General features: G+C 44.3%; 1 protein-coding gene across 2 annotated transcripts in view; it reads right to left on the reverse strand.

Moving 5' to 3' along the window:
* The window catches only part of ldlrad3 (low density lipoprotein receptor class A domain containing 3), a 259,864-nt gene that overhangs the window by 109,999 nt on the left and 122,300 nt on the right, over positions 1-27,565 (reverse strand). The window lies entirely within an intron of this gene.

Consider the following 27,565-nt stretch of genomic DNA (forward strand, 5'->3'; position numbering starts at 1 on the left):
TTTCTGTGTGGAGTTTGCATGTTCTCCCCGTATCCGCGTGGGTTTCCTCCGGGTGCTCCGGTTTCCCCCACAGTCCAAAGACATGCAGGTTAGGTTAACTGGTGACTCTAAATTGACCGTAGGTGTGAATGTGAGTGTGAATGGTTGTCTGTGTCTATGTGTCAGCCCTGTGATGACCTGGCGACTTGTCCAGGGTGTACCCCGCCTTTCGCCCGTAGTCAGCTGGGATAGGCTCCAGCTTGCCTGCGACCCTGTAGAACAGGATAAAGCGGCTACAGATAATGAGATGGATGTAGTATACCTTTAAAAACGATTTAGGATACATCAGCAGCCTGTATTGAGTTTACAGAGTAAAGCTTTAAAGTGCATATTCTGGACCAATTTCGTTTTTTTTTTTATATGAAAGTATGTCTCTTTACACACTCATCCAGAAGGGTAATTTTGCACAACGCCATCTGTCTACAGCAGAAAAAAATAAAATAACAAAACGCATCTGGAAAAATCCCAAGGGAGTCTGGAGCCAGATTTGTGAATTTACCCGTGATATGCACTTTAAATTACAGTACACTACATGCATATTTCTAGATAAAAGACACAAGTTACAAAAGGTGCAACAGCTCGTTCCCGAGTGAACGTACATTTTAGTCCTTTTTTTTAATTAATTGTAATGTGACTTTATGAAACTGAATAACAGGCTTGGTGTTTTCTATCCTTCTATTTCTTGAACACACACATGCAACACAAATGCAGTGCTTTAGTATTTGTTTAGAGACCAAATGATCCACTATTGTCAGAATGGTCCGAGTTTATCCTTAAAATAAATCTGTCACTAGCAAATACACTCAGCAAGCAAAAGCTAATTCCTGTGCGTCTCCGTGTGAGGGCAGGGCGTGTAGTAAAGATGCTCTGCATTCACACACATTTGTTTGCCATGTCCAGGTCTTTATTTGAGATCGTTCACATGGTCCATACAGATTTTCGAAAGAAACTTGAGCATTTCCCGCCACATTCATTTTCCACTGTACTATAGATCAACAATTGTGTTCAGTTACATCTCATATGTCTGGCATAAACAGGAGGGTTTGAAGAAAAGGCGGTTGGTGGATTTCTAACAGGAAGACGATGAAAAATGTTATGTCCTGAATGCAGTTATAAAGCCTTTGTAAGCTATTTGGCAGAATTTGTATGTTAAAGTGCCATTCCACCATTGGATGTATTCTTTGGCATAAAATACAATATATTTTATGACAACATGACTAGACAGAGAAATCTTTTAGGTTCAAAATGATATATCAAACATAATTTTTTGACAACGACAAGTATATTAATTTTGCGACCAAAGTCACCTACCCTTTTAATTTCCGCGCGGTAGTGAAACGTGATGTCATCGGCAGGTTCCCCTTCTTGTGTACCACGTGTCGGTTTATTTTTAGACCAGGAAACCCCCAAAGTGAGAGAGTCATTTCTCCTCGTATATGGGGGCCAAAAAAATTGCGAAAAATTTTGAGTTAATCTTTCAGTTAGCTAGATTTATTGGTATTAGCTAGATTTATTGGTATTATTTTTATCGCGTTCTATCCGCCATTGCTGATAATATGTGCCACGTCACACGTCACGTGGTACACAAGAAGGGGAACCTGCCGACGACATCACGCGCGGAAATTAAAAGGGTAGGTGACTTTGGTCGCAAAATTAATATACTTGTCGTTGTCAAAAAATTGTGTTTGATATATCATTTTGAAGCTAAAAGATTTCTCTGTCTAGTGACACCATTTATATATGTTGTCAAAATATATTGTATTTTATGCCAAAGAATACATCCAATGGTGGAATGGCACTTTAAGACCGAGCGCTTTTTTTTCCCCCCCGAGATGTTCCTGTGTGCTTTTGGAAATAGCACATGGTGTAACCTTTATTTCTTTTTTAGACTCATTTAAATTTAACTGGTAGCCAGGTGCAACAATAATAATAATACATTTTATTTACAGGTGTCTTTCAAGACACTCAAGGACACCTTACAATGCACAATATCAACATACACAGCCTAAAATACAAAAAATATATATATATTTAAAAAGGTCATAAATGCTGAAGTCAGACAGAATAGGCAAGTTTGAAAAGGTGTATCTTAAGGTGGGATTTAAAGGTTGGAAGAGAATCAATATTCCAAAATGTCATGAGGCGGGGGCATCGTGGCTCAGGTGGATAAGGCGCCATACCATAAATCCGGGGACCCAGGTTCGATTCCGACCCGAGGTCATTTCCCGATCCCTCCCTGTCTCTCTCACTCTCCTGCTCATTTCCTGTCTCTACACTGTCCTATCCAATAAAAGGTGAAAAAAGCCCCAAAAAAATCTTTAAAAAAAATGTCATGAGGAAGCGAGCTCCAGAAATGAGGGGCGACACGACAGAAGGTTCTAAACCCCATTGTTTTCAAACGAGCTGGAGGTGTAACGAGACTGATGGAAGAAGAAGAAGATCTAAGAGGACGAGGAGGTGTGCAGATGTTAATGGGAGGTAATGGTAATGCTAGCAAACTGGTAGTCATTTCATACTTTATAATATCTCATCTCATCTCATTATCTCTAGCCGCTTTATCCTTCTACAGGGTCGCAGGCAAGCTGGAGCCTATCCCAGCTGACTACGGGCGAAAGGCGGGGTACACCCTGGACAAGTCGCCAGGTCATCACAGGGCTGACACATAGACACAGACAACCATTCACACTCACATTCACACCTACGGTCAATTTAGAGTCACCAGTTAACCTAACCTGCATGTCTTTGGACTGTGGGGGAAACCGGAGCACCCGGAGGAAACCCACGCGGACACGGGGAGAACATGCAAACTCCACACAGAAAGGCCCTCGCCGGCCACGGGGCTCGAACCCAGGACCTTCTTGCTGTGAGGCGACAGCGCTAACCACTACACCACCGTGCCGCCCCTACTTTATAATATCTCATCTCATCTCATTATCTCTAGCCGCTTTATCCTTCTACAGGGTCGCAGGCAAGCTGGAGCCTATCCCAGCTGACTACGGGCGAAAGGCGGGGTACACCCTGGACAAGTCGCCAGGTCATCACAGGGCTGACACATAGACACAGACAACCATTCACACTCACATTCACACCTACGGTCAATTTAGAGTCACCAGTTAACCTAACCTGCATGTCTTTGGACTGTGGGGGAAACCGGAGCACCCGGAGGAAACCCACACGGACACGGGGAGAACATGCAAACTCCGCACAGAAAGGCCCTCGCCGGCCACGGGGCTCGAACCCAGGACCTTCTTGCTGTGAGGCGACAGCGCTAACCACTACACCACCGTGCCGCCCCTACTTTATAATATAAAATACTTAAATCAGATTACAAAGGATCAAGTTCACCATTACAGTCGACTGCTTCAAGTTTGCATGGTAGGCTTTGTGAGGGTACGATACACACAAGGGAAAAACAAACCAACACTGAATTATAAAACTATAAGGTTTCTTGGCTTCCTATCAAACTGTATGGAATCCAATGATTAATTATTAAGTAATCCAGGAATTAATTATTAATTCTTATTCTCCAGATGGGGTAACTTTACCATCTTTATGGGAAGGTTGTGTAATATTAGGACGCTGGTACTCTGACCGCACAAGCGGACTGCACAGTAATATCATACTCGACACATCATTCACTTTCTGTTGTTGTGGATTTGCACTTCCCAAACACAGTTTATGCCCACACCAGCCCTTGCATCAGTGGATAATCTCTCCTTGATACTGTAGATGACAGATTATTGATCATCATTGTGGATTTTTATTTTCGGCGTGTTTTTACTTAACCAACAACAGAAACGTGTCAAAGTAAGAGCACGTGTTTGTGGGTAGAATGTAGTACGATAGTGAATTGAGGCAGACAGCGCTGTGTGAAAAACTGTTTTCAGGCCCAACACACTCCTGTGGGTTCACCACCCACAGAGGTAGCAGTAGGGGTTTGGTGCAATGTGGATTGGGTGGCAGTCGAAGGCAGGGGCCTCGACGACCTGATCCCCGGACACAGCGGCTGGCTGTTGGGACATGGACTGTCACTTCGCTGGGGGGAAAGGAGCCTGAGCTTGTGCGGGAGGTTGAGAGGTACCGGCTAGAGATAGTCGGGCTCACCTCCACGCATAGCTTGGGCTCTGGAACCCAGCTCCTCGAGAGGGGCTGGACTTTCCACTTCTCTGGAGTCGCCCGTGGTGAGCGGCGGCGGGCTGGTGTGGGCTTGCTTATAGCTCCCCAGCTCAGCCGCCATGTGTTGGAGTTTACCCCAGTGAATGAGAGGGTCGCCTCTCTGCGCCTTCGGATTGGGGAGAGGGCTCTTGCTGTTGTTTGTGCCTACGGGCCAAATAGCAGTATAGAGTATCCGGCCTTCTTGGAGTCCCTGGGAGAGGTACTGAGGGGTGCTCAGACTGGGGACTCCATTGTGCTACTGGGGGACTTCAATGCTCACGTGGGCAACGACAGTGACACCTGGAGGGGTGTGGTTGGGAGGAACGGCCTCCCCGATCTGAACCCGAGTGGTGTTTTGTTATTGGACTTCTGTGCTAGTCACGGTTTGTCCATAACGAACACCATGTTCGAGCATAGGGGTGTCCATAAGTGTACGTGGCACCAGGACACCTTAGGTCGGAGGTCGATGATCGACTTTGTAGTCGTTTCATCTGATCTCCGGCCCTATGTCTTGGACACTCGGGTGAAGAGAGGGGCTGAGCTGTCAACTGATCACCACCTGGTGGTGAATTGGATACGCTGGCGGAGGAGGAAGCTGGACAGACCTGGCAGGCCTAAACATATAGTGAGGGTCTGCTGGGAACGTCTGGCCGAGCACTCTGTTGGGGAGGTCTTTAACTCCCACCTCCGGGAGAGCTTTTCTCAGCTTCCGAGGGAGGCGGGGGACATTGAGTCTGAGTGGACCATGTTCTCTACCTCCATTGTGGACGCAGCTGTTCGGAGCTGTGGCCGCAAGGTCTCCGGTGCCTGTCGTGGCGGCAATCCCCGAACCCGGTGGTGGACACCGGAAGTAAGGGATGCCGTCAAGCTGAAGGAGTCCTATCGGGCCATGTTGACCTCCGGGACTCCTGAGGCAGCCGACGGGTATCGGCAGGCCAGGTGTGCTGCAGCTCGGGCAGTTGCGGAGGCAAAAACTCGGAACTGGGAGGAGTTCGGGGAGGCCATGGAGAAGGACTATCGGTCGGCCTCGAAGAAATTCTGGCAAACCGTCCGGCGCCTCAGGAGGGGGAAGCAGTACTCTGCCAACACTGTTTACAGTGCGGGTGGGGAGCTGTTGACCTTGACTGGGGACATTGTCGGGCGGTGGAAGGAATACTTTGAGGATCTCCTCAATCCCACCGTCATGTCTTCCACTGAGGAGACTGAGGCTGATGACTCAGAGGTGGACTCGTCCATTACCCAAGCCGAAGTCACTGAGGTGGTTTGCAAGCTCCTCGGTGGCAAGGCACCGGGGGTGGATGAGATCCGCCCTGAGTATCTCAAGTCTCTGGATGTTGTGGGGCTGTCTTGGTTGACACGCCTCTGCAACATCGCGTGGCGGTCGGGGACAGTGCCTCTGGAGTGGCAGACTGGGGTGGTGGTCCCTCTTTTTAAGAAAGGGGACCGGAGAGTGTGCTCCAATTATAGGGGAATCACACTTCTCAGCCTCCCAGGGAAAGTTTACTCCAGGGTACTGGAGAGGAGAATTTGACCAATAGTCGAACCTCGGATCCAGGAGGAACAATGCGGTTTTCGTCCTGGTCGCGGAACACTGGACCAGCTCTATACCCTTCATAGGGTGCTCGAGGGTTCATGGGAGTTTGCCCAACCAGTCCACATGTGCTTTGTGGATCTGGAGAAGGCATTCGACCGTGTCCCCCGTGGTATTCTGTGGGGGGTGCTTCGGGAGTATGGGGTTCGGGGCTCTTTGCTAAGGGCTGTCCGGTCCCTGTACGAATGGAGCAGGAGTCTGGTTCGCATTGCCGGCAGTAAGTCAGACCTGTTCCCAGTGCATGTTGGACTCCGGCAGGGCTGCCCTTTGTCACCGGTTCTGTTCATAATTTTTATGGACAGAATTTCTAGGCGCAGCCAGGGGCCGGAAGGAATCCTGTTTGAGAACCACAGGATTTCATCTCTGCTTTTTGCGGATGATGTTGTCCTGTTGGCTTCTTCAAACCAGGACCTTCAGCATGCACTGGGGCGGTCATGAGCTTTGGGTAATGACAGAAAGAACAAGATCGCGGATACAAGCGGCTGAAATGAGTTTCCTTCGCAGGGTGGCTGGGCGCTCCCTTAGAGATAGGGTGAGAAGCACAGTCACTCGGGAGGAGCTCGGAGTAGAGCCGCTGCTCCTCCACATCGAGAGGAACCAGCTGAGGTGGCTCGGGCATCTTTTTCGGATGCCTCCTGGACGCCTCCCTGGGGAGGTTTTCCAGGCATGTCCCCCCGGGAGGAGGCCCCGGGGAAGACCCAGGACACGCTGGAGGGACTATGTCTCTCGGCTGGCCTGGGAACGCATCGGTGTTCTTCCCGAGGAGCTGGCCGAGGTGTCTGGGGAAAGGGAAGTTTGGGCTTCCATGCTTAGACTGCTGCCTCTGCGACCCGGTCCCGGATAAGCGGAAGAAGACGAGACGAGACGAGGCCCAACACAGTTAAGGCAGTTTTAAAGAATAGAAAAACCACCTGAAAGATTCCACATGCAGCGGATAAACAATAATCAGACTGAATGTGTGTGTGTGTGTGTGTGTGGGGGGGGGGGTAATGTAATTTCGGGCCATGTTTTATATTAACTTTAAAAGGAATTTATCTCATCTCATCTCATTATCTGTAGCCGTTTTATCCTGTTCTACAGGGTCGCAGGCAAGCTGGAGCCTATCCCAGCTAACTACAGGCGAAAGGCGGGGTACACCCTGGACAAGTCGCCAGGTCATCACAGGGCTGACACATAGACACAGACAACCATTCACACTCACATTCACACCTATGCTCAATTTAGAGTCACCAGTTAACCTAACCTGCATGTCTTTGGACTGTGGGGGAAACCGGAGCACCCGGAGGAAACCCATGCGGACACGGGGAGAACATGCAAACTCCACACAGAAAGGCCCTCGCCGGCCACGGGGCTCGAACCCAGACCTTCTTGCTGTGAGGCGACAGCGCTAACCACTACACCACCGTGCCGCCCCAAAAGGAATTTATGAGCTGTAAAAAAAAAAGTGTGATGGATGAAAAACATGCTCTCTTCTTTCCATGCACACCTGCAACCCCACAGAATAAATCTGATATCACTGATGAAACTTTGAATGATGGCATAAAAAAAAAAAAAACCACCAAGAGTGCTCTGAGAGCACAATATCCCCCACTGGCAACTCTGCCATAACTCTGGTATAATGTGACTGAACTGAATGAAATATTACCAACATATAACAAAGAATCCTGACAAGTTTCATGAAATTCCTCCGAAAATTGTGAGGAGTTAATTTCAGAAGGTGAGTACCCTTCCTGGGACGGACAGACAGACGGACATCGCCACGACGTAATCCCCCTTCAGGCCTTTCAGCCAGCGGGGGATAAAAATTGCGAGGGAAGTTGATTTCAGAAAGCAAGCACACCTTGATGAAATTGCCAAAGTACAAGTTTGCTAATAATCAAGGGCATAACTCTGGTAAAATTTGCCCAAATTAAATGAAATTTCAATCTGCGTATAACTGTCATATAACAAGGCCTTTTGCAAAGTTTGGTGAAATTCCTCCACAAATTGTGAGAGGAGTTGATTTCAGAAGAACGCACTCCCTCATGAAACTGTCAAAGTACAAGTTATTTAATCAAGGGTCAAAACTCTGGTAAAATTTTCACAAACGAAATTAAATCGCAATATGCGTCTTACCGTCATATAACAAGGCCCCTTTTGCCAAGCTTCGAGAAATTCGTCCAAAAATTGTGAGAGGAGTTGATGTCAGAAGGCGAGCACACCTTCATGAAATTGTCAAAGTACAAGGTTGTTAATCAAGGGCCACAACTCTGGTAAAATATGACTTCCAAAATTACAATATGCACAGTACCAACATATAACAAGGCCTTTTGCCAAGTTTGGTGAAATTCCTCCACAAATTGTGAGAGGAGTTGATGTCAGAAGGAAAACACACTTCCATGAAATTGCCAAATTAAAATATAATTTTGTTAATCAAGGGCTGCAACTCTCATGAAATGTGACCCAACTGAACAAAACAAAGGAATCCTGCCAAGTTTCATGAAATTCCTCCAAAAATTGAGAGAGGAGTTGATTTCAGAAGGTGAGCACTCTTTCCGGGATGGACGGATGGACAGACATCACCATGACATAATCCCCCGCCGGGTCTTTTGGCCAGCAGGGGGATAATAAATAAATAAATAAATAAAACCCCTCTCATGGTGCAGTGCAGTATGGACTAGCAGCATATAAACTAAAACACCCCCAAACTCCTGCTTGGTAGGGACTTTATTTATTTTTTAAAATATATAGTAGTAAAACATGTGCAGGCGGCAAGGTGGTGTAGTGGTTAGCGCTGTCGCCTCACAGCAAGAAGGTCCTGGGTTCGAGCCCCGTGGCCGGCGAGGGCCTTTCTGTGCGGAGTTTGCATGTTCTCCCCGTGTCCGCGTGGGTTTCCTCCGGGTGCTCCGGTTTCCCCCACAGTCCAAAGACATGCAGGTTAGGTTAACTGGTGACTCTAAATTGACCGTAGGTGTGAATGTGAGTGGTTGTCTGTGTCTATGTGTCAGCCCTGTGATGACCTGGCGACTTGTCCAGGGTGTACCCCGCCTTTCGCCCGTAGTCAGCTGGGATAGGCTCCAGCTTGCCTGCGACCCTGTAGAACAGGATAAAGCGGCTACAGATAATGAGATGAGATGAGATGAACATGTGCATCAATTTCCTAGTTGAATGGAGACTGGTAGAGGCAGACAGAAAGCTCCGTTTAAATCCAAAAATGTCAAGATGCTTGCGATTTTGATTAAAGCAGAAATGCTCATCAAACTCCTTAGGTGTAATTTATATTGACTGTTGTCATTATAATCGGGAACAAATCGTTCGATTAGCTCTCGAGCAGAAAGTCAGGAAAGTACAGTAAAAAGATGTTAAGTTCATTTTCCATGCTACGAAATGTTAAACTGTTCCTCACAGTTTTGTCTGACATTATATTATTGAAAAAAAACCCAAACCAAATGAAATATAGAAGTCATAATTACGCTGATTAATTCGCACGAATGATTCACGATTAAATTATTTGTCTTTGCTCAAACTGAAGATCCTTTCAACACACTTAGTAGTGTTTGTCGTTCCAGTATATACTGCTGTAGCATGTTTCAGATTATGGTTAAATGAGTTATAACCCCAATATCCGGTGTCACCCAGAAAAGGATGCTTCCCTATCGAGTCTGGCTTCTCTCCAGGTTTCTTCCTCATGTTGTCTCCGAGAGCCTTTCCTCACCACCGTCGCCTCTGGCTGGCTCATTAGGGATCTAAATCTAGCCATTTTTCACGAAAGCTGCTTTGTCTATTGTTAAAAGCAGTACATAAATAAAGCTGAATTGAACTGCATGGTGCTGTGCTGGGAATGGTGCTTCCAGCTCGTGTGTGTTTACTGCAGTAATAAGAGATAGTGGGGGATGGGAGCACGAGAAGAATGATGGTATGTATAGTGGAGGAGATGAAAGGTTTCTTTGACTTTGGGAAAGCTGCTCCTATAGAGGGAGAAATCGATACGTAATGGAGTCTGTGTGAAAGCCATGAGGGCATTAGGAACACAGACATGCGGTGGAGAGAGTAGTCGAAGCGATCCTGGCTTCTTTGACCTTGGTCTTGATCAGTATTACAAAAACATCCCACCACAAATTCATGATATTATTTGGTCTTGGTCACTGTAATAAAAAAAAAATAACAAAACAAAAAAACTTTCTGATTCATGAAGCACTGCAAGCCATCAGCAACAGATCTCGCATTTTTCTAGATAGTCTGCTCGAACAGTATCAATCACACAGCCCCCTGTAGAACAAGGTTGTTTAAGTAGCAGGCTGGAGAGGATTTGTACAAATGGATAGCCTCAGCAGAATTAAACAGCAGGAGCTTTGAAACAAAGATTTAGATGAAATATTCAACAGCGCTGTTCATGTCTCTTAATACGCTTCTTTCAAACAAACTCCTGACACGAATGTGTGGACATCTTTCATTATTTATGCATTTCAGACCCCTGTTTCTGTGCTCGGGCTGCTGTGCGGAGGGGCGTGGCCTGTTATCTGCGGGGAAACAGAACCTGGTCGATATTCCATCTCTGCTCTTTGCTCTTTAGTATTAATTATACCAGCTCATTGATCAGCCATCCATTAAAAGTCTCACCCTGTGACGGCACTCTGCTATTAAGACACCTGCACCTCTCTCTCTCTCTCCTTCCTTCCTTCTCACCCACCCGCACACAGTACCAGTCGAACGTTTGGACACACCTGCTCATTCATAGGTTCCTCTCTATTTTGACTATTTTCTATACTGCACAATAATACTGAAGACATCAAAACTATGAAATAACATCTAGAACAGAATAGAATGCCTTTACTGTCACTGCAAAAACGTACAACGAAATGTAGTTCATCGTCATAGGAGAGCAAAGCCACTGCATATGAGCGCGCCGCCACTCTTGGGCACTTCAGCCAAAGCCCATCCATTATCCGTAGCCGCTTATCCTGTGCAGGGTCGCAGGCAAGCTCCAGCCTATCCCAGCTGACTATGGGCAAGAGGCGGGGTACACCCTGGACAAGTCTGGGCTGACACATAGAGACAAACAACCATTCACACTCACATTCACACCTACGGTCAATTTAGAGTCACCAGTTAACCTAACCTGCATGTCTTTGGACTGTGGGGGAAACCGGAGCACCCAGAGGAAACCCACGCGGACACGGGGAGAACATGTACCGGTAAACTCCGCACAGAAAGGCCCTCGCCGGCCACGGGGCTCGAACCCGGACCTTCTTGCTGTGAGGCAACAGTGCAAACCACCGTGCCGCCCAAATTATGTGGTAAACAAAAAGTGTTTAAAACCAAAACATGTTTCACGTTGTAGATCCTTTAAAGCAGCCACATGTAACAACTCTCTAACTTGTGGGAAACGCAGGAACTGGAAGCAGGCTTCAGAACAGGTGTGTTCTTTTTATTCCTACACTTTGTCATTTTACACCTTTGTAGACTCACTACACACGCACACACACACACACACACACACACACACGACAGGGTGTCACAGTTCTGTCTCTCATTCCTGACCATCTGAAAGACACAGAGACACAGGTTAATACACGGCCAGTAATTAGACACAAGTGCACCTCATCGCATGTTACCTACTGGTTCAACCTGTCTCGCCATTCACAGCTGACACTCAACCACATACCCCCACCAGGCGACTCAGGCCAGGGAGCTGTCTGGCCTGCAGCTGACCCCCCTCCCCCCCGGTAGGAGATGTAATCCACCACCACCACCACCACCATCTATGCCCCAGGCCTGTGGACCACCTTGAATTTAAAGGGCTGAAGGGCCAGATACTAATGAGTGATCCATGCGTTGGCATCCTTCATGTGGTGGAGCAACAGGAGCAAATCAATGGACAATTTAGAGTAGTTAGTTAACCTTACTGCATGTCTTTGGACTGTGGGGGAAACCTATGAAGACACGGGGAGAACATGCAAACTCCACACAGAAAGGCCCTCGTCAGCAGCTGGGCTCGAACCCAGAACCTTCTTGCTGTGAAGCGACAGTGCTAACCAGTACACCACCGTGCCGCCCAGCAACAGATCATGAGGCTTAAAAACACTTTCTAATACTCCTTCTAGAGGAATCAAATCAAATTTGGTCAGCATGATATGAAGAAAGCCATGATGCAAAATTGCAGAGGCAAGGACTGATGCTCAAAGGGTGGCATAATTCCACTGTACATCATTCTGGTTGGAGTCTCATCACATCACTCCTGTGGAGGACGGCCCCATATGGACAGTTGAGAGTCAGACTTGGAAGACGCTCTGGACACTTGCAGTAATGCTTTTATGGCTGAAGACTACAGTTGACTTGCTAACTTTGGGACTGCAGTTGTCATGAACAGTTTTGCACTCAAGTTTCCATCAATGAAGAGTTATAACATCAACGAAACTGACTTCATGTTAAAACTGTTAATGTTATAGTCATGCTGTCTGTTGTTGCCCAAATGAGGATGGGTTCCCTTTTGAGTCCGGTTCCTCTCGAGGTTTCTTCCTCATGTTGTCTGGGGGAGTTTTTCCTTGCCACCGTCGCCAAGGACTTGCCTATTGGGGATAGATTACGGATATAATTGGCTCATGTATTGGATCATTCAGATTCTGTAAAGCTGCTTTGGGACAATGTCTATTGTTAAAAGCGCTATACAAACAAACTTGACTTGACTCGACATCGTGGAATGTGGCACAAATTTGACATGCACTTAAATAACAGGGCATTTTACATAAACACGGCAATTTGCAAGTCGTTGTCATAGCAGCATTAATTTTGTGACTTTAGTGTTGGGAACTGAAACTTGGTTCCAAAGCAGAACCGAATCCGAAATGCCACGTACCCAGGACCCGTAAACAAATTGAATTTCAGTTCTGCAATAACCCTTTATTATTGCAAGCAAAGGCTACATACCTGCAAGGACATACACAGCTATCTGCCAGGATCTCTCTACGTGGCTACGTCATGCATCAAAGCAACAAGCGTGTCCATTTGTTTCGATATGAGCTAGCATGTCTGGCTAACATCACAACAGCATGAAAGACGGATCGTGGTAAACAGTCCAATGCCATGTTTAGTTTTCTGAACATCTGACCTCTTTATTTTTTTTTTTGTCCACAACCATTTTGGAATCGAAATGCAAAATCGACAAGAAGTGGAACTGATGAGCAGAATCGTTATCGATAAAATTCAAACAATATTAAACCCGAATCGGTTTGTGTCCAAACATTTTTCATACTTTTACAAGATTCATCAGGTTCAAAGTAGATTTTGTCTGGGCCAATCACTGCTTACATTTATCATCCTCTTCTTCATTCGCAAATGGGTAAACGTGCACGCCGTATACAAGATGTAAACCATACAGGGGAAAATGGTACAGTAGCACACTGAAATATCAATGTAAATGATATTATGGTAGATAATTAAACAATTAAAACATGCTTCAGCTATGTTGTTCCAGGAATTAACAGTTATTCCTTTGCCTTGTTTATCCTTGCAGTACTACACTCTAGGCGGTGGAAGTTAATGGTCCATAGAGATCTGAAAAATCCCTTTTGCAATATAATGCTCATTACCAGGCCACTACGCAATAAACAAGTGCACATGGCGGGTAATGAAAAAACAACAACCGTTTTAGACACGTCTATATGCTTGTGCAGCTGCTGAACAATTAATAGTATTTTCGGAAAGGCTGTGTTGACACTGCAAGCGCAAGTGCTCGATTTCTATTTACTGCTCACAAACATGATTTTTTTAGTTCAGTTATTTACATTATCTGTATAATGTAGCCTATAAGCATGAGAATAGAAATAAATCATTTTCTTTTAACAGAAAAAGTCATGCTTGGACAGAATAAAGAGAAAGTAGTAAAGAAGATTGTGTGAAACAAAAAAAGTTTTACGATTTTGTTTATAATTTATGTCATAACGGTCAACACTGCTGACCCACAAATTAGAAATGCATTAATTACAATGGTGGACAAATGAAAACGTCATTAACTCACCCACTGTACGAATAAAAACTTCCATGTGCTGCCCAACCTCACATTTTGGTTGATCAGAAAGCTAACCGACGAGACTTAAAACTGGTTACTATTACAATGTATGCTAATAACATATGGTGAGCTAGTAACATACATGTCAACCTATACGGAATGTCCGTATTTTATATGGATTTGATTCAATAAACGTAGTATACGGGCGTATCAATAAAGTTATACGGATTCTTTAAAAAAAACCTTCAATATTTATTTAGAGCTATAATCAATTCCCACGATGATAAAAGAACGCATAACATTTACAAACGTACTGTACACCACAGACAGCCAGTAAAGAGTCTTATGAAATCGCGCGTTATCTTGTGGTAGCAAGACTTCGTTCCACTTTTGATCATGCGCACACCGCATTGCGAGAATCTCGCCAACCGTGAAGTCATAGACGCCGGCTTCTGCGTAGAATCATACGTCATCCTCGCCGCCATATTGGATGGGGCAAAGTGGAGATTCTTCAGCCGTCTCTGGTATAGCGTCTAGACAGTAGCCGAGAATAAAGATGCCTCATTCATGTGCTGCGTTTAACTGTACCAGCAGGTTTACCGTCCAAACGAGATCACATGGGATTACCTTTCACAGGTGAGACTGGAAAAATACTTTTCATTGTATTTGGTCATTATAGCGTAATTTTACGAACAGATTTTCCTGACTTTGTGGCTAATATGAAGTCTCGCGCATAATAGCCGCTTGGTGAAACCTGTCTCCAAACAACGAAGTATTTCCTTCGTAACTACGCTGATAACACTTTGTGTTTTTGTCAAACATTGGAGCTTTGTATTCATTCTGAAGGTTTATTGTTATTAATATTGAATAAAAAGTAACTGGGATATCTCATCTCATCTCATTATCTCTAGCCGCTTTATCCTTCTACAGGGTCGCAGGCAAGCTGCAGCCTATCCCAGCTGACTACGGGCGAAAGGCGGGGTACACCCTGGACAAGTCGCCAGGTCATCACAGGGCTGACACATAGACACAGATAACCATTCACACTCACATTCACACCTACGGTCAATTTAGAGTCACCAGTTAACCTAACCTGCATGTCTTTGGACTGTGGGGGAAACCGGAGCACCCGGAGGAAACCCACGCGGACACGGGGAGAACATGCAAACTCCGCACAGAAAGGCCCTCGCCGGCCACGGGGCTCGAACCCGGACCTTCTTGCTGTGAGGCGACAGCGCTAACCACTACACCACCGTCGCCCACGGGTATTACGGGAAAATATTACCTGCCAAGGAACCAACCCGAGCGCACGATTTTACCGGAAGTAGCTCGCACAATATAATAATACAGACGAAAGGAAACAATGATCTTGTTATATTATCCTCTCATGTGGCACATTGTCTCTGTGACCATGACAAAATGCAATCAAGTCACTGGCCAATGTTTCAGCAATGAGATGTGCGAGATGTGTGTTCTGTCCTTGGAGCTCACATAAAACATATGAGTATAGCATCTGTGTGTTGTTCCAGCAGGATTATTTTTGCTTGGTTTCATCATACCTGCGTGGTCCTGATTCAAAAGAGAGCATCTGTCATCCTTCCACACTAGCTGCGTGATGTAACGATTTAATCATCTCGACACAACACTACAGTCACAATATCTGGTGAGATTAACTCCCAATATATTATCATACCAGACATGCTACGCTTTATGCATTTCACACAGCAGCGCCGCAATTTAACACCGGCGTATGCTAGGACAAGGTAGCACTCAAAAACACACCAAAGGAGCAGGCTTTTTCTCCCCAACATAGCAGGAGAGGAGGCAATCAACATCTAGATCTGGAATCTTAAATCTGGAACGTTCAGCGCAGGTGTCTTGAACTCTCCGATATCAGACGACACTGCCTTGAAGCCCCGCCCCCTTCCCCCATCTTACATGATCACAGCTGGATTTGACTCAACTCATGGGGTGCACCTGCTAACTGTAAATGGAGAATATTTCATGAATATGAAATCAAATCTACACTCACCGGCCACTTTAATAGGAACTCATTCTTGATCCTAAGATTCCTGTTCTTGGCTGCAGGAGTGGAACCCAATGTGGTCTTCTGCTGTTGCATGCTGAGATGCTTTTCTGCTCACCACGGTTGTAAAGAGTGATTATATGAGTTACTATATCCTTCCTGGCAGCTCGAACCAATCTAGCCATTTTCCTCTGACCTCTCTTATCAACAAGGCGTGTGTTTCCACCCACAGAACTGTCCCTCACTTACTCACTCAATGTTTTTAGTTTTTCGCACCATTCTGTGTAAACTCTACAGACTGCTGTGTGTGAAAACCCCAGGAGATCAGCAGTTTCTGAAATACTCAAACCAGTTCATCTGGCTCAACCAACACCCATGCCACAGCGAAAGTCACACTTTGAGATCATGATTTTTCCCGTTCTGATGTTTGACGTGAACATGAACTGAAGCTCTTGATTTGTATCTGCAAGATTTTATGCATCGTGCTGCTGTCAAGGGATCGGCTGATTAGAGAACCGCATCAAACTGTAGGTGGATGGGTGCTCCTAATAAAGTGGCCAGTGAGTGTATATACTGAAAAAGGAAGGACAAGAAAACAGGATTTCTGAATAACAACAAACTCAATCATCCTCAAAAGCAAGCACGTATTGAGAAAAGAACAGATAAGTGATCTATATCATTCCGTATTTAATAGTAAAAAAAAAAAAAAAAAACAGTCCGTTTTGTGGGTCACTCATTTTATCAAAAACGACAAGAATTATAACCAACGGGAAAAAAAAATTCTCCAATAATTACTTTTCATTTCACATGATTATTCTCATCTTGTAACAATAGCTTGAACTGTTTCTCCCATGAAATGCTTGCAAAGTTTAATGAATAGTGTCTTAATTGCTGTGTGTTTTTTTTTTTTTTTAAATGTGGGCAGCACGGTGGTGTAGTGGTTAGCGCTGTCGCCTCGCAGCAAGAAGGTCCGGGTTCGAGCCCCGTGGCCGGCGAGGGCCTTTCTATGTGGAGTTTGCATGTTCTCCCCGTGTCCGCGTGGGTTTCCTCCGGGTGCTCCGGTTTCCCCCACAGTCCAAAGACATGCAGGTTAGGTTAACTGGTGACTCTAAATTGACCGTAGGTGTGAATGGTTGTCTGTGTCTATGTGTCAGCCCTGTGATGACCTGGCGACTTGTCCAGGGTGTACCCCGCCTCTCGCCCGTAGTCAGCTGGGATAGGCTCCAGCTTGCCTGCGACCCTGTAGAACAGGATAAAGCGGCTAGAGATAATGAGATGAGATTTTTTTAAATGTACCAGTACTCGGTTTCACACTGAATTAAAATATTTTCATCCAACCTGCAGGTTTCACGTGCCAAGCCAACTAGAGCGAGGAGTTCGTTTCTATGGTAACAACTAATGACTCTAAAATTAATCTGTCACATATGGAGGGAAAAAGAAATCTGATGTGGAGCCACTTTTACCTGCAGTCTTAGCAAAACGGTTACCTCGAGGAAGGGTTCCAAGTACAACCTCTTTTTAAATCAGGGAGTAAATACAGCTCTGCTAATTCCGACCAAAACGACACTGATATCTTCTTCTGCAACTCTGCAAAGTATGTACATGTTACAGGTCAGAACTGTAGGTCAGGTGGGAGTCGTCAGTCTAGGTTAGAATTTTTAACCCCGTTCATAATTTGCTACTTGTATTAGGGAGACTTACTCTACTGTATCTAGGGTCAGGATTTGGGAAGGCTTTGTATTTTAAACTACTTGATGTAATAAGACGGGACTCATTAATAAATTCAAAATATATATCATTCCTGACATTGAAATTGTTGCTGGTCTAGTAGTTAAGATGTTGGGTTAAGCATTAGAAGGTTCTGAGCTTGAATCCCAGCTAAGTATGAAAAAAAGATATTTTTCAAAATGCTAATTAGGTAGACAGACAGACAGAGGAAATACGAGGTAGGTGTGGACGGAGACAAAAGAAGTGATGGAAAATCCCTTTTAAAGTGCATATTCTGGACCAATTTCGTTTTTTTTTATATGAAAGTATGTCTCTTTACACACTCATCCAGAAGGGTAATTTTGCACAAGGCCATCTGTCTACAGCAGAAAAAAAATAAAATAACAAAACGCGTCTGGAAAAATCCCAAGGGAGTCTGGAGCCAGATTCGTGACGTCACCTGCGGAAGCGCCAGCAGGCTGCGAGAGCTTGCACGGTTTCAGTGCACAGCCTGTGTACACCAAGTTTAGCAGCTCGTGATTTTGCATTGAAATATGGAATTATCACCTGAGCGCTGGATGGAACTGCGTCTTTTTTCAGATCAAGTTGCCTTGCGAATCCCATTTCCCACTGCAAATAGTTCTCAAACTCGTCGGGCCTTGTGAAGTGAGCATCGCAAATAATGCTGTAGCCTGTAGCCAATTTTTCTGGGTGCCTCGCATGAAGCGCTCCCGTTTCTCTCTCATTGTCCGGTCTTTTGGGAAACGATGAGTACTAATCCCATCAAGATTGGTGTTGCTACACCCTCCTATGATACATCTGTTAACCATTTTAATAATTACGCGATAACGTTGAAGAAATTTGCAAAAAAACACCAGGTCGTTTTCTCATAAACAAACCAGCGCTGACGTAGGATTCAGAGGGAGGCGTCCCGCACGTGACGTCACAAAAATCAGTGTTTGCTGGGAAATCCAAACGCCAAGTTTTTTCAGAGGCGGACCAATTCGCCTCAAATGGCTTGATTTCAACTGAATTTTTCTGGTATTGCGCAAGGTAAAAAAATTGCACAAAATGCAGAATGTTACAGATATTTGACCAAAGTTTAATATAAAATAGAAGAATTACATTGATCTTGCTCCTGAATTTACCCGTGATATGCCCTTTAAGAATCTTAGAGAATCCAAAATTTTACCTCGGAAATTATAAACTAGGTTAAAAAATTTTAACCCAGGTTAAAAAAAAAATCACCTAGGTTGAAAATTTTTGACCTGTAACATACACAATATCAAAGTATTTTCATATTCATTACAAGATTAATGAAAGCATTCTGTTTTTCCAATATATATTGGAAACAATTAAAGGTAGACCCCCTTTCAGATTTTTCAAGTGTTGGTCATAAAAAGAATTTTCCCTGACACCCAATTATTTTTGTTTATTTTTGGACCGAAAGCAAGTGAATTCAAAGCACAGACTTCTAATTTTATTAGGTGTTTTTTTTAAGGAGAACAATTAATGAATTTAAGGCCACATGGCCCTAAATTCTCCGCTATTTTTTTCCTGCTTCACCATGACCCAATTCAAGATACTACATCATGCATCACGTGGTGGACTTTCCCCATTCACGCATGGCGTTGTGGGATACAAATTTGGAACCACAGAGAAAAATGGAGGACGCGAGTGTGCGAATGAAACGTGAAAGACTGACTACAGTAACGGAAAGCGAGAAGAAAAGATGTTACGTTGCGAAGGAAAGGAAACGCAGGACCAAACTAATAAATATCGGCAGTCAGTAAGCACCTCGGTGTGATCAGCTGTTCGTTTAGAGACAGAATGATGGAACTGTCAGTGCATGGTCACGGTAAACCTGTAGATGGCAGTAATGCAACACTGTGGATGCCAACTGCTGTAAAACCCAAAAGAAAACCTGCGCACGCACACACAGACTTCCTCTGTCTGCTTGACTGTACGAAGCGAGTGATTTCATGCACATTATTTGGTATTGAATCCCCTCAAATTAAATAACTTCCCAGCTACAGAATGGCTTGATATTTTGTGAGATATTACATACATAAACATACATCACAATGACCAAATTTCAGAGGGAACTAAATTTCACCGATTTTATGAAATCAAAACGCCGTCTAGCTTTAAAATAATTATAATTCAATAATTCTGACAATACTACTATATTAATACAGGGCCACTGCTGTAATCCACACAGAAGTAGATTTTACTGTCACTGTGGCATAACACTGAAGTTATGTTCATACTTTTTACGAGCAAAAAACGTATACAGTAAATTATATTTGATAAAAGATACTGCAGGATTGCATACATTTCTATGAATCAGTATTGGAATCCCAGGAATAAGGTGATGCCACCCAGGTCCACTGACAGCTGAAAGTTTCACTCCTCACACTCTGCGTTGCGGTGTATAGAAAGGGATCCGATCCCCACCACAATGCAAACTGCAAAAAACAAACCGAAGGCTGAAAGAATATTTAAATCAATCATCGGGAGTTTAAGTAATAAATAGACAGAATACTTTCTTTACTCCACTGTCACATTAGACTCTGTAGCTTTAACAAGGAAATGGAAGAGCCACAGCACTGGACACATGCACGCACGCACGCACCTGCAGTTCTCCAGTTGAATTTCAGTAGACATGGCGTGAATTTATGAGCTGATCATTTCACAAGGCACTAACGAGACTCCTACATGCTAATGAAACCCCAAAGCCTCATAAACCAACTGGTGACCTGTGCAGCGTTTTAAGTTTAATATTAATATCGATCAGCCATGGCTCTGACGACTCATTATAGTGTCCTCATGATGGAAGTTTGGTTTTGTGCAATTTATAAATGATGAACGCACGAGTCACACTTTACAATTAATCTACGCCAAAGTCATCCATCTCAATAAAGGGTGTTTTGAAGAGATTGATGAAAGCCATAAGCAGAACTGATTGGACGTTGGGCAAAAGCAGTGAGGTTTTCAGGGTGTGTGGGCTTTGTGCTGCTTGTTCACGTCGAGCTCCAGGAATACTGAAGGTAATCCATCACAGAGTTAGATAAAGCATCAGAGTCTTTTCTCTTCCAAAGACTGAACAAATTCTTCCTCCATCCATCGGCAAGACATTTTGACCTGATGACCCTTTATTATCCCGGTGTTACCAGTGTCAGCATTCCTGTGAGTGTCTTAATCCTCACCAAGTCCAACCGAAGACCTCACACATTGTTAAATAAATTCTGTGTGGAATTTAAAGCATGGAAATGCCAAAATACCGCTATTAATATGCAGCACAAAGAATTAAAAGAAGCAAAAATCTAATTAAAACGTGGCCTTTGCAGTAGCTCGAGCAGTCTTGACATCTCATTAGAAACCATAATTAAACACAACCTATTCAGAAACTGTGATAGAGCCACAGTGGTGGGAGTATAGCGCTCTGATCAGTACGAGCTGCAGGTTTACACAGGTCGGAAATCTCATATAGTGAAGGTTGCAGTTTGAGGTGAACTGCTGGATCTCTCCAAAGCAGGAGCTTACTATGTGGTATTTACAGTGGTGCTTGACAGTTTGTGAACCCTTTAGAATTTTCTATATTTCTGCATAAATATGACCTAAAACATCATCAGATTTTCACACAAGTCCTAAAAGTAGATAAAGAGAACCCAGTTAAACAAATGAGACAAAAATATTATACTTGGTCATTTATTTATTGAGGAAAATGATCCAATATTACAGATCTGTGAGTGGCAAAAGTATGTGAACCTCTAGGATTAGCAGTTAATTTGAAGGTGAAATTAGAGTCAGGTGTTTTCAATCAATGGGATGACAATCAGGTGTGAGTGGGCACCCTGTTTTATTTAAAGAACAGGGATCTATCAAAGTCTGATCTTCACAACACATGTTTGTGGAAGTGTATCATGGCACGAACAAAGGAGATTTCTGAGGACCTCAGAAAAAGTGTTGTTGATGCTCATCAGGCTGGAAAAGGTTACAAAACCATCTCTAAAGAGTTTGCACTCCACCAATCCACAGTCAGACAGATTGTGTACAAATGGAGGAAATTCAAGACCATTGTTATCCTCCCCAGGAGTGGTCGACCAACAAAGATCACTCCAAGAGCAAGGTGTGTAATAGTCGGCGAGGTCACAAAGGACCCCAGGGTAACTTCTAAGCGACTGAAGGCCTCTCTCACATTGGCTAATGTTAATGTTCATGAGTCCACCATCAGGAGAACACTGAACAACAATGGTGTGCATGGCAGGGTTGCAAGGAGAAAGCCACTGCTCTCCAAAAAGAACATTGCTGCTCATCTGCAGTTTGCTAAAGATCACATGGACAAGCCAGAAGGCTATTGGAAAAAGGTTTTGTGGATGGATGAGACCAAAATAGAACTTTTTGGTTTAAATGAGAAGCGTTCTGTTTGGAGAAAGGAAAACACTGCATTCCAGCATAAGAACCTTCTCCCATCTGTGAAACATGGTGGTGGTAGTATCATGGTTTGGGCCTGTTTTGCTGCATCTGGGCCAGGACGGCTTGCCATCATTGATGGAACAATGAATTCTGAATTATACCAGCAAATTCTAAAGGAAAATGTCAGGACATCTGTCCATGAACTGAATCTCAAGAGAAGGTGGGTCATGCAGCAAGACAACGACCCAAAGCACACAAGTCGTTCTACCAAAGAATGGTTAAAGAAGAATAAAGTTAATGTTTTGGAATGGCCAAGTCAAAGTCCTGACCTTAATCCAATGGAAATGTTGTGGAAGGACCTGAAGCGAGCAGTTCATCAACAGTTACTGGAAATGTTTAGTTGCAGTTATTGCTGCACAAGGGGGTCACACCAGATACTGAAAGCAAAGGTTTACATACTTTTGCCACTCACAGATACGCAATACTGGATAATTTTCCTCAATAAATAAATGACCAAGTATAATATTTTTGTCTCATTTGTTTAACTGGGTTCTCTTTATCTACTTTTAGGACTTGTGTGAAAATCTGATGTTGTTTTAGGTCATATTTATGCAGAAATATAGAAAATTCGAAAGGGTTAACAAACGTTCAAGCACCACTGTAATTCCCACTTTAGTATTTACTGCACAAGGCTTCTGGCATTCCTGACTGCACAAAGAAAATGCACTAATCGACAGAAAGAAAACTTTGTTTGCAAGGCTGAGACTTTCTTTTCCATTTCAGAAGTCAGGCTGCTGAAAGTCGATAGCAGGTCAGGCTTAAGGGACGCTCCTGAGTGAACTTTCTGTCTTGTTAGTCCAAGTATAGAAAGAGAAGGTGAACAGATACATGACACATGAGCAGAGATCCACTGCTAAATTACCGTTGCTGCTCAGGGGTGTGCACACGCATAGAAATAACTCCGTCAGAAAATATCCAGCCACGGAGAGAGGATGTGAAAGACATTGAACATTAGCTGTCTACAGTGCACCCATGACCTGACACAAGCATGGCCATATCACGATTGTAGAATATTAAAATATTCGGGGGGGGAACATCAGCAAAAACCCATCGGTATAATGTAGACCTGTACCAACGGTCCATTTCTCAGTCGATTCATCAGCATGTTTCAGTGCATCTCTGGGCTCCACAGTAAACGGTTATGAGAAAATGCTACTTTCGAAGTGAATGAACTGTATGAAATTTTGCGAGATAATAAATGAGGATTGATCACATGACTCATTTTCTTCTCGATCATGCTCTGTGATGCACTAAAGATGAGACAGTCCTCAGGGCAGGACCAAATCCAGGGGTGGAGCAGAACCCATATTTGCCAACCCCCAGAGAATGAACAGCAGTCTCCTGGGGGTGGGGTCCGAGGGCATGCCCCCCTGGAGATTTTTTGGGGGAAGGAGAAAGCAAACAAACAAACAAACAAACAAACAAACAAACAAACAAACCATGGTGTAAAATGGTATATTCTCCTGCATTCTGAGTGCCATATCTGAAGAAAATTGATCGGGAAATCACACTGACGTACTTCACAAAATGCACACTTCTCACCTTGCCTCGATGAAGAAGCAGCCTTTATTTATCACATGCACACACAAGCGCAACGAAATTCCTCCTGTGCATTTAACCCATCTGAAGCAGTGAACACACACATGCACATGTACCCAGAGCAGTGGGCAGCTATACTACAGCACCCAGGGAGCAGTTGGGGGTTAGGCACCTTGCTCAAGGGCACTTCAGCCCAAGGCCGCCCCATGTTAATCTAACCTGTATGTCTTTGGACTGTGGGGGAAACCGGAACACCCGGAGGAAACCCACGCAGACACGGGGAGAACATGCAAACTCCGCACAGAAAGGCCCCCATCAGCCACTGGGCTCGAACCCAGAACCTTCCTGCTGTGAGGCGACAGTGCTAACCACTACACCAGCATGCTGCCTGCAATAAATGGTTATAAGAAATAAATGGTTGTGATGCTTTGAAGCCGGACGAATCTTTTTTTTTTTCCCTTCTGAGTTTTCATTGTTCGCGATCACCAGAGTGTGTTTAGTTTTTACAAATACCAGTGTGATTTGTTGTAATACCTGACCTCATTGCTGACTGGCTAGAACTATAAAAAGAACCGGTGAAATAGTGCGATAGAGCGATACAATTTAGATTCAACATCATTATCGTGCAGTTCCATTGGCTCTCGGCTTCACTTAATGAGACTATCTGACACTATATACTTGTATCCCGTGTGCTGAAAACAGCTGAAGCGAGATCAGAAAGCCAAATCCGACAGTGTTCGCTGATTATTTTGTAATGCGGTAGTTTTTAGAATTAAAAGTGGTAGGCGGTATTCACCTGTCAAAAGTGGTAGACTACTGCATGAATCGGTAGAGTTGGCAAGTATGGGAACCTGATCCATATCCTTCTATAAGCCTAACTCTAACTCCTATCCCCGAACCCAAACAGTGCTGTACAACACACTTAACACCCTTATCCAGCCTGAGGCACACCGAGTGGTCCCCACGACCTGGATTTTTGGCTTGACTTGAGATCAGGTTCGAGCTCACCCCATGGGCGGCATGGTGGTGTAGTGGTTAGCACTGTTGCCTCACAGCAAGAAGGTTCTGGGTTCGAGCCCAGCAGCTGACAGGGTCCTTTCTGTGTGGAGTTTGCATGTTCTCCCCGTGTCCGCGTGGGTTTCCACCGGGTGCCCCGGTTTCCCCCACAGTCCAAAGACATGCGGTTAGGTTAAAATGAGGCAGCCATGAGCAAGGCACCAAACCCCCAACTGCTTCCCGGGCGCTATAGCATAGCTGCCCGCTGCCCTGGGTATGTGTGTGTGTGTGAGCACTGCAGAGGAGGAATTTCACCGTGTGCTTGAGTGTACGTGTGACAAATAAAGGCTGTTTCTTCTGCAGCGAGGGGTACAGGCTAAAAATGGCTAAAATCCATCAAGAAGGAGGGGTTCAATCCATAAAAAGTTTAAAACTGTTCACTTGTTCCAAACATAATAAACTGGCTGGTACGAATAACTGGGTGTCTCAGTGCAAAAAGTCCAGATGAAATAAAACATTCATGATTACTTTACAATGCACCTTCAAATGCAGGAACCATGCACCATAACTGCCGTAGACTATCCCGAATAAAAGTGTAAATCACACCAAGTTTAGTTCAAGACAGACGCCACGGGTCAAAACTAGTACGGTACATGCTCCAGCTAAACCTCTGCTAAATGCCTGCCTCCACCAAGCCAACACTTTCAAAGCCATGCATGCAGAGTGATCCACGGGACTCCACTCACTGTTTCAAAAAGTCACAGATAAAAAGGCAAGTAAAAGCCATTACTAAAGACCATATGCACACTTATTCTGACTCATTTAACATCTCACTGTTGCTGCACTCTTATGCAGTCCCTTTGGTGGCATAATTTCCAAAAACAATTTCACATTAATGAGGCACAGGGGACTGAATTGGCTTTGACCTTTCCTCTTCGATTTGCATAAATATCCCAAGTTGTGTGAGAGGCTTTTCATCCACCTCCACCACGAACTGCACAGCCTTCTTATGAGTGGACAAAGAGTCGAGTCATTGACCCAACATCAGGAAGCAGTGGTTATTAACAAGCCTTAAGGGAATTTCAGCTGCCTGTCAAAAGTAAGATCAATGGATTCATTATACACACACACACGCACAACTACAGATGCACCTCTTCTAACAGCAGGGCAAAACACGAAAAGCATTCGGATGAGAGGAAATGTGTCTGCTTGTTCATCAGAGAGTGGATAAACATGCAGGTGAAACGTCATTTCCATTTGGGACTCAGTTTTGCTTTACTTGCTTCACGCTTTCAGAATGTTTCTTTTCTCTGCTTTCGGGGAGAACAGGCTGCTGCTTTTGTGATCGAGTGTCTATTGTGGTTTGCTTCCATGTCTGAAGCATTTACAAATGAAAAGCCTTGTTAAAAATCTGCCCACCTCTGGCTGTGTGCTTGAAAGCAGACGCTTTACAAAGCAGCAGATCCCCCACAGGCCAAATGACTGGGGTAAAGCGAGACAAAACAAGACTTCCTGATCTCACCTCTGGCCCTTTTCCTATCTCTGCCCTGTATCCCTTAAGCAGGCTTGTAGTACTCAAGACTTGGACTTGAGTCTGGCTCGTGCCCTAATTTTAAGGACTCGTGAATTAACTGCATTCGGACTCGTAAATTGGAGACGAAGACTCGGATGTTTTCTTTATTTTTTGTAACATGCCATAATAATTTGGCATACAGTGGTGCTTGAAAGTTTGTGAACCCTTTAGAATTTTCAATATATTTCTGCATAAATATGACCTAAAACATCATCAGATTTTCACACAAGTCCTAAAAGTAGAAAAAGAGAACCCAGTTAAACAAATGAGACAAAAATGTGATGCTTGGTCATTTATTTATTGTGGAAAACGATCCAATATTACATATCTGTGAGTAGCAAAAGTATATGAACCTTTACTTTCAGCATCTGGTGTGACCCCCTTGTCCAGCAATAACTGAAACTAAACATTTCTGGTAACTGTTGATCAGTCCTGCACACCGGCTTGGAGGAATTTTAGCCCATTACTCCGTACAGAACAGCTTCAACTCTGGGATGTTGGTGGGTTTCCTCACATGAACTGCTCACTTCAGGTCCTTCCACAACATTTCAATTGGATTAAGGTCAGGACTTTGACTTGGCCATTCCAAAATATTAACTTTATTCTTCTTTAACCATTCTTTGGTAGAACAACTTGTGTGCTTTGGGTCGTTGTCTTGCTGCATGACCCACCTTCTCTTGATATTCAGTTCATGGACAGATGTCCTGACATTTTCCTTTAGAATTTGCTGGTATAATTCAGAATTCATTGTTCCATCAATGATGGCAAGTCGTCCTGGCCCAGATGCAGCAAAACAGGCCCAAACCATGATACTACCACCACCATGTTTCACAGATGGGATAAAGTTCTTATGCTGGAATGCAGTGTTTTCCTTTCTCCAAACAGAACGCTTCTCATTTAAACCAAAAAGGTCTATTTTGGTCTCATCCGTCCACAAAACATTTTTCCCAACAGCCTTCTGGCTTGTCCACGTGATCTTTAGCAAACTGCAGATGAGTAGCAATGTTCTTTTTGGAGAGCAGTGGCTTTCTCCTTGCAACCCTGCCATGCACACCATTGCTGTTCAGTGTTCTCCTGATGGTGGACTCATGAACATTAGTCAATGTGAGAGAGGCCTTCAGTCGCTTAGAAGTTACTCTGGGGTCCTTTGTGACCTCACCGACTATTACACGCCTTGGTCTTGGAGTGATCTTTGTTAGTCGACCACTCCTGGGGAGGGTAACAATGGTCTTGAATTTCCTCCATTTGTACACAATCTGTCTGACTGTGGATTGGTGGAGTCCAAACTCTTTACAGATGGTTTTGTAACCTTTTCCAGCCTGATGAGCATCAACAACGCTTTTTCTGAGGTCCTCAGAAATCTCATTTGTTCGTGCCATGATACACTTCCACAAACATGTGTTGTGAAGATCAGACTTTGATAGATCCCTGTTCTTTAAATAAAACAGGGTGCCCACTCACACCTGATTGCCA

The sequence above is a fragment of the Neoarius graeffei genome, chromosome 2, assembly GCF_027579695.1.
Source record: "Neoarius graeffei isolate fNeoGra1 chromosome 2, fNeoGra1.pri, whole genome shotgun sequence".
Taxonomy (NCBI): Eukaryota; Metazoa; Chordata; class Actinopteri; order Siluriformes; family Ariidae; genus Neoarius; species Neoarius graeffei.